Source organism: Prinia subflava, chromosome 2, assembly GCF_021018805.1.
Source record: "Prinia subflava isolate CZ2003 ecotype Zambia chromosome 2, Cam_Psub_1.2, whole genome shotgun sequence".
NCBI lineage: Eukaryota > Metazoa > Chordata > Aves > Passeriformes > Cisticolidae > Prinia > Prinia subflava.
In genome coordinates, this window is record NC_086248.1 from 13590498 (window position 1) to 13606177 (window position 15680).

Here is a 15680-nt window from a genome sequence, read left to right on the forward strand (position 1 = left end):
GAGAGATTAAAGGGACATGCTTTATTATCCAGAGGTTAGACTGAATTTAGGATGAGCTGTGAAGGCTGTATTTCATAGAAACCTTTTATATACACTGATCTGTTTAAGAAGGTTTTTCATGGAACAGGAGTAACAGTTTAGGAATGACATTCCCCAACTTAGTGATCCCCCCTTCCCAACTCTCCAAACCCACACACCACCCCCTCGCTCCCCCTGAGTTCTCCTTCCCCTTCACGCTCTGGCTCTGGAGTTGAAAAGTGGAAACAGAGAAAGGTGTAAATTAAAGGTTGAGATAAGAACAATGTACTGGAAACAGCAACAAGGTAAGAAAACTAACAGTAACAAGAGCCATATTGATAACAAAAGTATTCAATAAAGAGGGCGATGTGCACACAAAATGGTCACTGAGCCTGACCAGGCATGACAGGACCTGGCCACAGCTGGTGGCACCTACTCTGACAGTTTCATCCACCACTCCTGTTCCCCAGTGGAAACCATGCCCCTTCTCAGAAATTATGAGGAACCCTTTTCCCCCTTCCTTTGGCTGTGACACTGGATGACATCAAACAACAGAACACCCCCTCCTGCAGATCTGGGCCTGAACTGGGACAAGAGCTCATACCCTGCACCAGTAATAACTTACCAGGCTTTGGTAGGATGTCTGGAAGGCAAGGACAATACTTGTTAGTAGAAATATGGATAGTGAAGTAGCTCATTAAATTCTATTTTCTGTGAAATTTCTGTTTAGGCCACTAGTTGTAACATTCCTGATAGATTTAGATTGTGCTTTTGCTGTTCAGGAGAAAAGCTTTTTCTCTTCATGCAGTCTTCAGCACACTTTATTTCCTGCTGTGTAATAATGACACCCTAAAATACCTCATTAATCTGGACAGATACTAACCATTCTCAGAGAATCATCTCTTTTCCAACCACAACTAACAAAGAAAAGACCTTCATTTACTGCTATCATCTCATTGTAAAGGAGTTTTTAATGTCTTCACAGTTGCTCTATGAAGACTGTCAGGAATTTTCAAAGCTGTAAACTGCTTTACCTTTACACGTCAAATTGGAAATAAATACACAAATATTTTTTAGGGAGTTTGTTGTGCCTTTTTCAAGTAGAACTTTTGTATGTGCTGCATTCCCAGCCGCCTTAATCACAGCAGTTGGGCAGGCGGTCACTGTGTGCTCTTGCCTTTTGGAGCATCACGCTGAGTGTCAGTTCACCACGTCCTGGCCAAGGCCCTTAGGTCAATGGATGGGACTGCCAGACCTAAAATAAAACAGCCACCCTGCAACTTGGCTTTTGCAGAGAAAACCAAAGCAATTTGTTTTTCTTTTCCCTAAAGACTTTAATTTGAGGTAGGAGTCTGGGAGAGGAGGTGGGGTGGAAGGAGGAAGTGGGGAATGTATGTCCAAATCCAAAGCCTGGATTTTATTGGCATCTTGCAGCAGGGAGAGCTTCTCTCTTCCTGGCAGGTCCACCTTTGATCTCACTAGAACCAAAGTCCAATGATATTTCAAGCTTGCACCACAGTACTTCACCATAATGGTATGTAGATTCTTTTTTTTTTCTTCTTCTTTTGTTTTAAATTAATTTTGTTTATAGTGATTGCATACACACAAAAACCTCATTATTGTTTCATATTTTTTCTTTTTAAATTCCTGCACTAGAAAACCCTACAGGAACAGAATGCAAACATCTGGGCCTCGCTCCAGACTGGCAGCCTGGTTATAAAGGGGTGAAGGAAAGGGGTTTTAAAAACTTCAGTAAACAATTACTTTAGTTAATAGACTGAGTCTTGATTATTCACCCCACTGTGACATACACTGGTTTTTGGGAGGGTTTTACTCTATCCAGATTGAAGGCAGGAGGTTATGTTTCTGCTGAACTCAACAAAAGGTGGATTGTGCACTTGCAGTACAGTTGCTTTGAATAGAATCTGGACCCATATGTTGAAACTGCTCTGGTCTCTAATTAAAGACTAGTATCTCTGCACTGCACACTGAGTTATTTTGAGGCAGTGAGAATACCACAGCAGGGAGTGTACTTGGAGAGTTGGTACTGAAGGCCTTGTTACACCCTGCTTTAAAGATATGTGAGTAACTGTAAAAGCTTCAACTTCACCTGAAACTGTTCCTTTCTGCTCCTTTATTTTTTTTTAAGGCCAAAAAACACCCCACAAAACCAACCAAAAAACACCAACAAAACCCCACAAACTAAAAAGGAAGCAAAATCTCAAACCCAAAGATTTTCAGTAATTAAATCTTGTATTGGGTTTGTAGCCTCTTTAACATCTCATTGAAATTAAACAAAGAAAATGTAGGGAAAAGGCTTTCAAGGATATTTAGGTGCTGCTTACAGAAGAGGAACTAATTGTGCTGATGCCTCTGTCTAAAGCAGAAGGTGTCATTAGTTTGTATTTCCTCTCTTCCAGAAAAATCTTTACCTTTCCTGATTTCCCTATCACTGCAGTCACTTGCACAGTCTTTCATGTGAATCTTTTGCAAATAGGACCAGTATTAGAACAAGTAAAGATCTTCTGGTCTGACTTCCTTATTCTAACAGGCTACTTGAAGCCTTTAGGTCTCTAACAGCCAAATAAAAGAAAGAGTTTCATAGTTACATCTTCCAGAATATTTTTAGTTTGAATCATGGGAAAGTTGAGCTTGTTTCCCTCTAGCCAGTGAAAGGAGTCCAGTCAAATCCAGTGTCAAAGGCAGAGACTGCAGTGTACTTCATCTCATGTACCTCTAAACATGACAAGGTTTTCAGTTCTCTTTATCAGATGGGTAATGCTACCTGAGATAAGTACAAAGGGATCAAATAATTTGTTTCAACAGTAATGATCATGAAAAAAGACTGTGTGTAATTACTGCATGTAATTTAAAATTTTTATTCATCATTAAACAAAGAGTCTCTGGCTATAATCAAACCTTTTGCTGAACAGATTCAAGAATATTTCATTATTTAGCTTTAAAGGATATATAAATATCCTTTTTACAATATGTCTGGCCTTTTTTCTGTCTTCATTTTGAAAAGCTCAGTCAAAATGCTTATATAAGGCAACTTGTTCTGTAATTGAAGTACTTTGGCTTTTCAGGCTAGGATGACATGGAGCAACATGCTGTGTTTGAAGGCAGCCCCCAATCAATGGTGCTTGCTCTGTAGATTCATAGAGCAGTGATGATGTGTGCCAGATCACCCATTTACAAATCTAAGAGGAAAAATCTGCTCCAGTTGTAGATGAAATATATTCTACCTCCTTACAGGGACATGAGGTTCAGACTAATCCTTCAGACACCTTCAAACCACATGAGAGTTAAAGATAATTTAGGAAATCTTGAATTTAGTTCTGAGTAGATTATCACAGAGGTAATGATGCCAGTAAGAACTACTTTGATCTACTGACCCACTCCTCCTGTGCTGAATTTCTCACCACTGTAGCCATTGCCTTTGTGGATCTCCTGTATATCTTCTTCAGCTTTCAGAGCACTTTTTAGTCTGCAGTCTTTTAGAAAGCAAGGCCAGCTAAGACATAGAAAAGTGATATATAGGTTTACTTCATACTTGAATCTAGGATTGGTCATACCTGTACAAGTGTCAATGGTTGTTTAATCATTGTTTTGATCTGCTATCTTCAGTTGTTTGGTTGGTTTTTTTAAACTTGAACAGTGAGAAAGTTTCTACAATCTCATGCAGATAAGAAGCAAGGACACTAGAACTGTGCTTGGCATTCTTCTACTTGTCATTCTAATCCTAGTTCTTTCTCCTTTCATTATTCAGGGCATTACACAGTCCTATTAATTATACTTGTCACTGTATTGTACTAAGGGCTTGTGATGAATTTTTATCCACTGCCTCACCAGGCTTCACTTTGTTTATCCCATTCTGCAAGTAGAGCCTGCAGAGTGGGTATTTTATTAAAAGGGATCAAAGTTACCCCTCTGTGCAGGTACCTACATTTTTACTTTGTTCCCATTCCTGTTCTGCATCTGATGTTGTACTGTCAATATGCTTTTCCAGAAGAAACCATTTTTACTAACCACTAAATGCTTGATAAAAAGGTGAAACAGTATGTGACAGAGGACATCCATACAGTTTATACTAAAGACTCACAGTCAAGGAGTGTCTACTCACTACAGCCTTTAGCTTTCTTGGTTTAGAAAATTGCATTTCTTATGAAAGAACTAGCCTTTTTTTGCTTATTTTTATAGTTTGGGGTTTTTTTTGCTAGATACCAAAGTTTACAAAGTATCCTTAGGAGGTTATGAGAGGTCTGCTCCTGCTTGGAAACATCACACAGTGATGAGAAATCTGTCCTCTTTAGACAGCCTGAGTTACCTAACTACATATGGATTAGAACCTACATAAAGGAGAAACCACATTTAAAATTAAAATACATTTTTCTTCTAGTTAAAAGGACTAAAGCTTAATCACCCATTTTTGTAAGGATGTTTTAACATACTGATACTAATATTGTTCTTGAGAAAGAGAAACCTGGACTCTGCAGTAGTAAAAATCCTCCATCACTCATCTTCATCATTGTATCTCTAGGTACTCTAATCTGCCAGGAATAATATTGTTGTTTTTGGTCTTTTTTGTTTGATTGTTTTCTTTTTTTTAATTTTAAATTCTGTAGATTATTTACTAGTGTTCTGCACTTCAGAGTTTTTCAGGCCTACCCTGTGTGTCTCAATCTGCTGACAGCAAGAAATTAAGAAGATTCTATGTTCAGTGATGCAAGTTTATTTTGTTTCATTTATGCAAATTTATTTTGTTCTCTGAATTTTCATCAGAATTGTTCTAGTTTGAATGCTGTGTTTCTGGGTCAGTTGCAAGATGGATTTAGATAGATAAATCAAAGTTGAAGTCCATGATTTTGTATTGTGTTGCTTTATCCTTCTCTCTTTTGCCATTTGAATCAAAAATTTGAACTTAGAAATAGTCAGTCTCTTGGATTATTTAGATTAGGTTATGTTTGGGTTTATTTTTTCATGGAACTCTTCTGTTTTTCCATAACCTTACAATAATCACTGAAAGTGATATTGAATCATTTCTGCCTAAGTCTGTAGTGAGGGAATAAAATTTAATTACAGGCAGCCATTCATAAATCTGTAGCTTCTTAACTGTGTAAATTTCCCTCAACAGCAAATTGTATCTTCCAGGACCATATATTCTTTTATATGGTTCTGGTTTTGCTTGGCTTGAAAATATTACTTGTGTATATGGAAGGTTCTGTGGTCCCATTTCAGCAAGCTGCTTGCTCTAGGTAGAGAAATGGATGGCATTTCTCGGAATAAGGCTGCGTGCTGATGCATACTTAAACGTGTTGCTGAATTAGGGCCTCAGGAGACAAGGTCATGCTTAAAGGATTTTCCATTGCAACCTAAATAGTTGATAAACATAATGGTGAGGGAGGAATGTGACTCAGTGAACAGCCATCTGGGCAGATAACTTGAATGCTTAGGAAGAGGAGGGATGGAATTAATAAGCTAATTTGCTAAAAGCTCTTCTTAGGTATCGTCTGTTTGTGAATCATATGTGGGGATCTGAGCTTTGAAAAGATGATTCAGAGAAGATGGAAGATTTGATGTACCCTGGATGAACTCCCTGGAAATATTTCAAGTCCTGGTTCATGGATTCTATTAGTGGTAGGTCTATGCATGAAGAGCAGGGCTAAGCAGTGGCCTGACACCTATTGTAATGATTTATTCTTCCTATTGTAGAAAATAATTGTGGAAATTGTGGAAATAATGTAGCTTTCCTACAGAGAGAAGGTAGGAAAAGGAGGGTCAAGATCCCAAAATAAAAGCTATAGAACCATAGAAACCAAATGTTGAACGACTTAAAACAAAAGTCAACCTTGAAGGCACCAGGAGCCTTTGGATACTGCCCCAACAAGACTCAACACAGCTGGGATTCTTCCTAGAAAGCTTTCTCCTCCTGGCACTGTCCCAGCTGTTTGGCTGAGGCCAAGAGCAGGTCAGCCAGGACTCTCCACTTCCTGGGATCAGGTGCTGAGTTAGAGGACAACTTGACTGGACCCAGTGTAAGTGTTCCTCTTTCTATGCTGTGCACAGCCCTGTGAGAGCAGATCTGACCTGCCAAGGGCACAGGGCGCAGTGCACAGGCAGCTGCTTTCACAGACCCTCCAGGAAATAAGCAACTTTCCCCCTGGGGCTATTGAGGTGAGCACAGCATGCAATTTGTAGGACACATAGGACTATTTTCACTATTTCAATATATGTTGAGAAGAAGAGTAAATACTTTGGGCTGCAGAAGCATGAGTTTTCACCTCATTCATGTGCTAAAAAGGCAGTTCAGCAACAGACTAAGTACCTGCATATAAGGAGGCATTGGACATGAGCTCTCCGTAATACTTTTCTGTTTATGCTGGGCACAGACACTACTGTGCTAGCCTCAAAAAAAAGAGGAGCCCAAGTCTAAATTTACTGAAGGCATCAAAAACATACTAAAGTAGTAAGTTGACTATAAAGCTAGCAGTAACAGTAGAGATCTTTTCATAATATTGAAAAAGCCCTTAAAATATAATCATATAAAAATATTCTGGCCTTTTCCTCTACCTTGTCACATCTGCCTGAAAGTTTGGCTATGCAAAAGGGAAGATAAAAATGGCAGAATTTTTGCAAGCATTAGCAATCCAGAAGAACTTTGCTTTTGGGATGATCAGATCCATCAGTGCTTCCCTGAACACACAGTACTAACACCTGGGCTGTTTGTTTTGCTTTGCTTTGTTTTGTTTTGTTTTAACTTTGTTGGTAAAATAATGATTCTGGTATACTTGAATATTTATATAATTTTGTATTTATGTAAAATGTGAAGACCTTTGCTGGAAAATATTGCAAATGAGATTCTAGATGTTAAGGAGGAGAGGACAAGCTGAATGTGAAATCCAGCTTGCATTTGCTAGCTTTTGTTGGAAGTATCTGGCACCTCCCAGAGTGAGAGTTAGTTAAACATTAGCCATCCAGATACTAAGGACAGTTAAAAATACCCTGACTGTAATAACTGATGAAGAAAAAGCACATTTCAACTGTTGACATATTGCATAACATATGTTAAAGACAGTATTTCATTTTCACAGGTAACTGGAATCACCACTTTTTAATTAAGAGCTTATCAGTTAAACTACTTACTCTGAATATTTTTTCTGTTTCAGGGTACTTTGCTGCTTACATGGTAAATGTATGACACATAATTCTCCTCATTTCTATACCAGTTCTATTTCAAACTACAATTATAATTTCTTGTAAAAAGCTAGACTGTTCACCTTACAGAGCTATAGATTCTTCTGTCTTGTTTTGTGTAAGTGTCCTTAAAATCTTTTAAGCTTATAATGCTTAATTTGTAAAGGTTAGTTCAACCTGTGCAGACAATAAATAAATTTATCATCATAATCTGCTTCTCCTCCTTCTCTTCAAGTACAGGAGATTCCAGTAGATAAGTTTAAAACAGAAGGGAAAATAAATGAGAGTGCTAGATTTACTGGCATTTCTTGTCCTCCACTGTAGAACGTTCTTCAACCTTATTCTTTCTTTGAGCAAGAAATCACCTTTCACCCCAACATAAAGAAGGAGAATAGAGATCTCTGAAAACTTGTCATGATTTTATGGGTAAGGAATTTAAATTTAGTTTTATGCAAATTCTTGTGATAAAAAGGTCACCAGGTGGCAAATGACTGGTCTGGGGACATATTAGTTTGAGGAGAAGAAAAGTTATGTCCCTGAAAACTTACACTGCCTTGTAATGACTCCAGCTATTTTTAGCTTCCTTAGCTAGTTTTATCTCAGAGAAAACATCTAAATGAGAGCTGATATATTATGTAAGGCACCATGAGGATTTGAATGAGCTAGTCCTAATAAACACTTCTATGGGACTTCACATGCTGTTTAACCTGAGTCACAACATTTCTTATCAGAAGCAGCTTGACTTCAGAGGTGAAAAGGGTGACTCTCTAACATAAGACCCTTGGGAAAGAATGCATCCTTTCTGTTTCAAATGTGTGTCATGTTGCACTATGCATGAATAGAACCAGAGTTTTTAACTATGTGAATTACTGAAAAAAGAAAGGGGGTGGGAGTTCAGAGACAGTAAAAGTGGGAGACAGCAAAAATAAGAAGTAAATTACCTTCTGTGTGTTAAACCCAATTTTATACTTGAAGTCTACTTCTTTCTTTGTAATACTACAAAGGCTCCATTGAAATTGTTGTAGAAGCCTGCACTTCAGGGTTGTTTTCAAATGGGTTGGGTTTGGTTTTTTCAGTGCAAATGCTTCCAAGCATGCTGCTTCTATCTCAGTGCTGATGCTAGCTCCACACAAATAACTTACTGTCTTTCTGCTTTGCTTTTGATCTGAAGAAAGGGCTGTTTCACACCGAAAGATGCTGACTTCCATTCTTGGTAATCAGAGTGGAACAGGTGCTCCTTCTTCCCACAGATTGCAGGTGTTCTCCTGGGTAGCTTTTTAAATCATTTTGATGTCTCCCTGAGTGATGTTCAGACAGGCAAAGTGAGTATTTTTGCAAGAGACTCTGTGTTAACTGGCCTGGACTATACCTTGGTAACTTCTGTGTGAATGAAATCATTGATACTATTGCCAGGCCTAATTTTTTTTGTTTTAATACTGTCAAAACCCCTGACTTTAGACACTGTCTCCCAATGATGTCAGTTGATACTTTCCCAAGAGCCTTGTTGTGGCAGTGATTTTTTCCTTCTTTGCCTCTACAGAGAGAATTAAAAGGAGTTTAAAGGCATTAGTCCAGATTTAGCACTTGCTGTTGAAGGTCTAGCAAGTGTGAAGCAAAGCTGAGCAGAAAACAGGCCTTCGTCTTGGCTTATTAAGAAATATTATGAGGACAGTGAGTCTATTTCTGATTTATCAACTTTTTAAACTATTCTGTATGTCTATAAAAAGTTAGACATTTACTACACACTGAGTGTTGTTTTACTATATGAAACATGCATCCAAACACACAGAAAAGTTTTACAATAAAGCAAGTTAAATCATTTACTTTATGTCTTTCCTAGGTAGCAATTTTTTATGAGAAAAGAAGAACATACATTCTGTTAATAAAGAAGAGGTATTTACTTGGCAACATACATTAAGGAAAATTGTGGGACAGTGCAAGATTCAGTGGAGAGTGGAGCTTTGTTTTGAGGAATTGCTGCAAACAGTTATACAGTCAGAAGCAAATCAGAGATCATAAATAGATACTGATAGATCTTAATTTTCTTAAGTTATTTTGAGATGGCATGTATTGTTGAAGGATGCTACAAGAACGTGCAAAACAATAAAAACATTTTGAGACTGTTCAATTAATGGATTAATTTTCTTGTAAATGTAGTATTTATAATTTAAAATATACAAGGATTAAAGATTTTATAAGGAACAGTAAAATGCAGCAAATGTTACCAAATAAAAATCTTATCAAGACAGAAATGTATAGGAAAATATAATATTGCTGGGTTTTTAACTCAGAACATGGCACTTGAAAAGTCTGGTTGCATAACAGGCTGTGTTACATGCTCTGGTCAGCTGGCATCTCCATTCCTTTTCTCCTCTCCTCCCCCTGGCAATGCAAACTGCAGAAGATCTAGTCTCAGCTATGCTCAGTTTTAACCTGTTTTTCACTTCCCCCCAAATTCTAACAACTCATTGCAGCTGAGGCCTCCTCGAGATCCATGAACGAGGGTGCTTGTACCTTATTTTGCTTCCTGACCTAGCTGGGTGGGTGTTCACTGGTCCTACACACCACGCTGGTCTCTACAAATGTGCAAGGAGGAGGAAGTGGTGTAAGCTTCTCTTTAACTACAAGGTGAGAACAGCCAGGGCAGCCATCTGAGAGGCTGCACATACAGAACAGTGACTTTCTACAGGTGATCTGGTTATCTCAGATTGTGTTATACACAGCAAAGTCTAAATTGGTCTTCAGCTTACTAGGATAGGTGTCTGCTTCAGGATGACTGAAATTTCTCTCTAAACATTATTGATTACATCAGAAGTTTAGAAACAGGTTCAAGTGTAGACATTTGAGTCATGAGAATTTGGAACTGAGTTACCTTCCCAGAATTTACATGTTCTATAGGGTCCAGAGCTGAGAGTTAGCCTTTGTCTTTCTACGGCTGTTCTTACTTTTGAGTCCTTTTTTGTCACTATCCAGTTCTTTGGCTACAATGAATATTTTGCTGTTCAATCTGAGGGGAAAGAACTTAAACAGGACCTCCTGAAATAGGTGTTCCCCTTACCCAGCTTTCCTATGCCTCTTGAACAAAAATGTAGTTTTCCATATGGGAGTTTCATAGCTACCTCTAAAGCAGAAAGAACCTTAACCTAGATCCCTCACACAATAGAGAATTAAAAAGAGGATCATCTCTCCTTCAGGAAACGTTCTACATGGAGTCTGATTCCGTTGGCATTATCTAAACTTGGGTTGCACCTAGCAGGAACAATATGTAAACAATAGGTGGTAAACTGCTAAGGACTGGGACAATTTCATCCACAGAAACAGCTGTCAAGGTAACTTGAATGAAACAACAGAAACGTGCTTCCTACCCTTTGTTTTTTCAACTGCAAAGGCCATCATTTGGGCAGACTGGCAAGGAATAAGGAGGATGAAGAACAATTCTGTTGCCTTAGTGGGTTTTTATAGTTTAAATTTGGTAACTAGACCAGTGAAGATCTCTTGGTTTTTTCTTCTTTTTTTTTTTTCTCAGTTAGTCAAAGGATGTCAAATATTACCCAATGGTTGCCTTCTTCTATTATAATAGAAGAATCTGTTATCAATTTAGATAGTCGTCATCACAGTGCACTGAGCAGAAGCAGAGTTCATACATGAAAAATATGCATAATTTCCTTTTATTGTGATGTTAAATCCATCTTTCCAGTGCTGAAGTTCTTCACAGCATGCTGGTTTAAGGTCAATGAAAATACTTTTTCATTCTGCTCTGGGCCACAGGTTGGAATATGCTGGTCAGACCATTGAGTTCTGTGAATAACAAATTGGTTATAGTGAACTTAGCAATGACTCCTCAGTAGAAAAGGATGTTTCTTGTAATAAGCCTTTTTATACAAATGCTATTTCTAAGAACTACTTAACTGTCAAGGCATGTGCATGGATTCTGCCATTGACATCTTTACTTCCTTTGCCCTCCCCAATGGTGTGCACAGTGTGGGAAGCATAAGATTCCTCCACAGTTTTAAGAAACATGCATTAGTAATAGAAAAATATACAGAACCCAGGCTGTGACTCTTGAAGAGCTAGTCCTGTCACAGTTGAGATACCAGAGTGGTTTTTGTCTTTCTGTACTCCATAGGGTTATTTCAGGTTTCCACTGGTGTAGACAGAATCTGGGTCACAGCTCAGCCATCTGTCTGTAGATGACTTTTCCTCAGAAATTCTATCTGCCTCATTTTAATCTCTACCTATGATAGGAAAAGCAGCTAGGGCTGAGTAGTTCCACAAAATTTGTTTTCATTCAAAAAATGCTGATGAGTTGAAACTGAAACTTTTTGTGGCCATTTGTTTTAACAAATATTTGTTGACATTATTTCTTCACTCTAAGGAGAGTTTTCTTGAGGTGTCTTTTCCAACCTGGCTAGTCCACAGTAGTCTACTGATTTGAGTGCTTCCCTGAGGCCAGGGTCAGATCCCTGCTTGATGTGATTTGAAGCACAGACTTGAGGTCAGGTTAATTGAGGAGGCTTCATAAACTAGGTCTTTCTGCTCTCCCCCTAGAAAAGGGTAGTCTCTGGGTGTTGTTTCCTGGTTATTGCAAGTTAAGGCTAAAGGTTAAATGTGCTAATTTCTTCTACTAATATAAAGGTTAAAAAACAGGTTACGGAATATGGAAATAGGTTTACAGGGTAAAATCAATAGACTCATAACTCCATTCCAAGCTTCTGGTCCAGGAACTCTAGGAGCGTTGATCACATTTGATGTTGAAACTGTCTGTGCTGTTTTGGCGATTATTCTCTCCAGCTGGACAGAGCTTCCCAGAGATGAGCTTTGCTTTGGTTTGAGGCTCCAAGTTATGCTTCTGCCTTTGCAGAACAGTCCTAAATGGCAAATAAAGAGTCCCTGTGAGGTCTTTATGTCTGCTGTGAACGTTCTTTGGACATGTTTTGAAATTTCCTTTTTCCCTGCAGACACAGAGATCTTCTGTTCCAGTGGATGTGATTTTGACCATTTGACATCTAAGACTGCTACTGGATTTTTCTTAAGTTTATTCAATAAGGGTTTTTTATGTCCAGAAGTGTTCTGAAGTATTGCTTCCATGTTTCTGTTAACTAATTTTCCTAGATATAGGTTTAAATCGTCTTTAAACCTCCCAAATATTATTTATATACCAAATACCCTAAGGAGTTCTTTTGTTTTCTTGGAGCAGTTTACATTTGGGCTCATCCCTTCAAAGATGCACGATTTGTAATTTGAATCTCTTCATACATTAATGATAAAATGCAACTTGACACATAATAAAAATCATTATCTGCAAAGTATCTCTAACCTGTTTCACAATAGATGTTAAAGACTTTTTCCATAAAGCCTCCACACAGCCTGTCAGGGTAAGATATATGGCTGATTTAACATTCCAAATTCCTCTGTTTTTCCTTTTTTATAGAAAAAATACCAGCACTAACATTCAGTTAACCTCAGTAATGGACAGACATTCCTACAAGATTTCCTTAGAATTGTCTTCCTGAGGTGAGTTAGTGCTCCATTCCAAGTCAGTCTGAAGATCATGATTGCCTGGCAGTTTTTAAAGAGTGATATTGACTTTGCATTGCCTGTCTTGAAATTACAGCTCTTTTTATATAGTATAATTTTACCTTCTATTTCAGTCTCTTGAGGCATTTGGCAAGCTTTTCTTTTAATCCTTGGAAAAGCAGACTTTTGCAATATTTCTTTTCCGATGTTAGCTCCTAATGCTTTGGAAGAAAGTGTCAGAATTCCTGCAAAGGGCCAATTATATTGTAACTTGCCCAAAGGCAAGCTTCTTTTTAACATTAGGCCTAATTCTTTGGCATATGTCCCAAAATATGAAGATTATATATTTTACTAGCTTGATTTTGTCAAAAATTACCATAGATATAAGTGTTGGGTCATATGAAGATATAATCGTCTATGTAAGACTTTAGTTTTGAGTAAGGACATAGGAAGATAACTGTGATGGCCTGAAAACAAAGACCAAAATCATGCTGATCCCCAAAGGATTCTGGAGCAGTGAGAATCACAGGTTTTACACTCATTATAAAGTAAAATGCATGCTGAAATAGAACCTAAAATAAGATTGGTATATATAGTGAGAACAGTTACAGTTTCTTTAGAGGTCTGCTGTCACCTGGCAAAAGGATGGCCATGGCTTGGGGCCAGTCAGTTCCCCTGACCCTGACCAGGCGGGTACATGAGAACAGCATAAGAATATAGCGATACCCCCCTAAACTGCTCTTTCCTGATCATGAAGCCTGGGGATGCAAACAGTATAAACCATGACATAATACCCAGTGTCAAGAGATTTCCACAACATAACCATGTGTTTTACAGGAGGAAAATGCCTTTATTAGCATGGGGATTTGTGAACTTTCATCTGAAAACATTAGCTGAAATTGAAAAATTTAATATAATATTCAGAATTGTGTGTGTGTGTACATATACATGTTTTGAGGCGACAGCTGTTTTGTCTGAGAGATGCCAGTGGAATTAGAATGATAGGATCAATTTTTTTTTAGTTTAGTTTAGGTGGGTTTTTTGTTTGTTTTTGGTGGGGGTTTTTTTGGTTTTTTGGGTGTTTTTTGTTTTTGTTTTTTTGTGGTTTTGTTGTTGTTGTTGTTGTTGTTGTTTTTTGGGGTTTTTTTGACAAATCTGTAGTCTGAAGTATTTCACTGTTAGTGAACACCCCTGGTATACCACATACTTAGAGAAGTGGTCGGAGCTTACATGTGAAATTTTACCTGTGACATTTTGCTCCAGATTTTAATTCAGTCTTCATATATTAATGGCACTTTGGAGGAACTGCAGCACATAATAGAAGAAATAATGAAAGAAAAGGCTGCCATATTTAGATCTTTTTTCTTCTTGCCATTTCCATTTCAAAATTTTCTGCTTTCAAGTGATGAAAGAAACTGCAATAACTTTCTCTGCAAGTATAAAGCCCCTTTAGAAATATCAGATACAGATCAGTCTCGTCTGGTAGAAGATTTTTCTAATGCAGTTCTTGCTGTTCTTGCTCTTTTTATTTTAGGATTTGTGCAGTTTTACATGTAAGTTTTGTAGTATGTGAATACTGCAGTTAGAGCTGACAGCATCCCTACAACCTGCCTGGAAGAGTTAAAACTGCCCAACCAGAGTTTTGCCTGGAAAACAGAGCTTAAGGTAGGAAAAACACCCCTTAGCTGCAAGGGATCGTGTTCCTGCCCGGATTGTCATTAGTGTTGTTGCCATGAATATCCAAGGCAGGTGGAAATGTCCTCTGCTGACCACTCTGGTGAGGTGAGGTGTGCTGAGGTGACCCCCTAATGTGCCTCTGCCCGTGGTATGGTGCTCCTACAGGGAGCACAGCACGAGCTACTTCCCCCTGTAGTTCCTGCCTGGGGTCCCAATTCTGTGACATGAACATTAAAAAACAAGCAAACAAAACCTGTCCAGAGGCTAGAGCAGCCTCCAGTTTGGGTTTAGATTAGCTTACAGGCAAGGCCACAGACGGGTACTGCAGACCCGTGCGACTGAGCGGACGGTGGGGACAGCCCTTAGTGTGCCATTGCTGTAGGATTGCTCCTGGACTGTTTTCCCAGCGCTGATTCGAGGGCTGGGGTGCTGTGCTGTGCCCACGCTGCCCTCAGCCCGGACACAAGGCCCGACACGCCGGCTCAGGCCGGGGCTGTCCGGATGAGCGCGGCTCAGCCTCGTCCGAGAGGAAGGGGTGTGGGCTGATGTGCGTGTCCCATCGCCTGCAAACGGCTCTGCCACCCCATTGTTTCGAGTGTCTCGGTGGAAGCGGATCAGGAAGCTTATCTAGAGCCATCCCCACCCTTTCACCGGCAGCCCTTGTTCGAAAGGGACGCCGCACATTTCCCTCCCTGGCCCTCCTCCCCTCCGCCCTGATTCAGAGCAACCCCGGTTCTTCCTAGAGCACTCTGCTCACAGCCTCCGACGTGTGGTGCAAAGAAATCTCATTTCAATTCCTCGAGCGCTGTCCGCTTCCTTCGCTTGGGGCTCATGACAGGTGCCCCTTTGTTCTTTGGTTTGATATTATCTCAAATAGCCTTGGAGCTTCAGCCAGGCTAAAAAACTTGCACTAGCAGCAAACTGCCCAAATTAGCATTTTTGCTAATTCCAGAGAAACGAAAAGTTGCTGAAGCCCTGCCAGGAACCTGTCAAATTAATTTGCAGTGGGAGAAGTGGTTATGGGGTGAGGAAAAGGTTCAACTGAATATGACACAGAAAAGGGGCTTTATAGACTTTCCTATTCCTGCTTTTACAGATAGAATCTTGAATTTGAAAATCAGGTGAAATAGTTTAAGATAGACCTTTATAACATGGTTGAAAGCCTTACATTTTTTCTGAGATCCTTATTAAGTGTAATTTTGATTTTGTAAGTTATTAAACCTTATATTTTGTCTGTAAAGCACTGAAGATTCCCAATATTTCTGGACTTTCTA

General features: G+C 38.9%; 1 long non-coding RNA gene across 1 annotated transcript; it reads left to right on the forward strand.

The window, feature by feature from the left end:
* The first annotated feature begins 244 nt into the window (after positions 1–244).
* LOC134547685 (uncharacterized) lies at positions 245–15164 on the forward strand. Its single transcript, XR_010079548.1, has 3 exons — positions 245–1552; positions 12644–12726; positions 14264–15164. It is a non-coding gene; the product is annotated as an uncharacterized LOC134547685 (long non-coding RNA).
* The last annotated feature ends 516 nt before the right edge of the window (positions 15165–15680 follow it).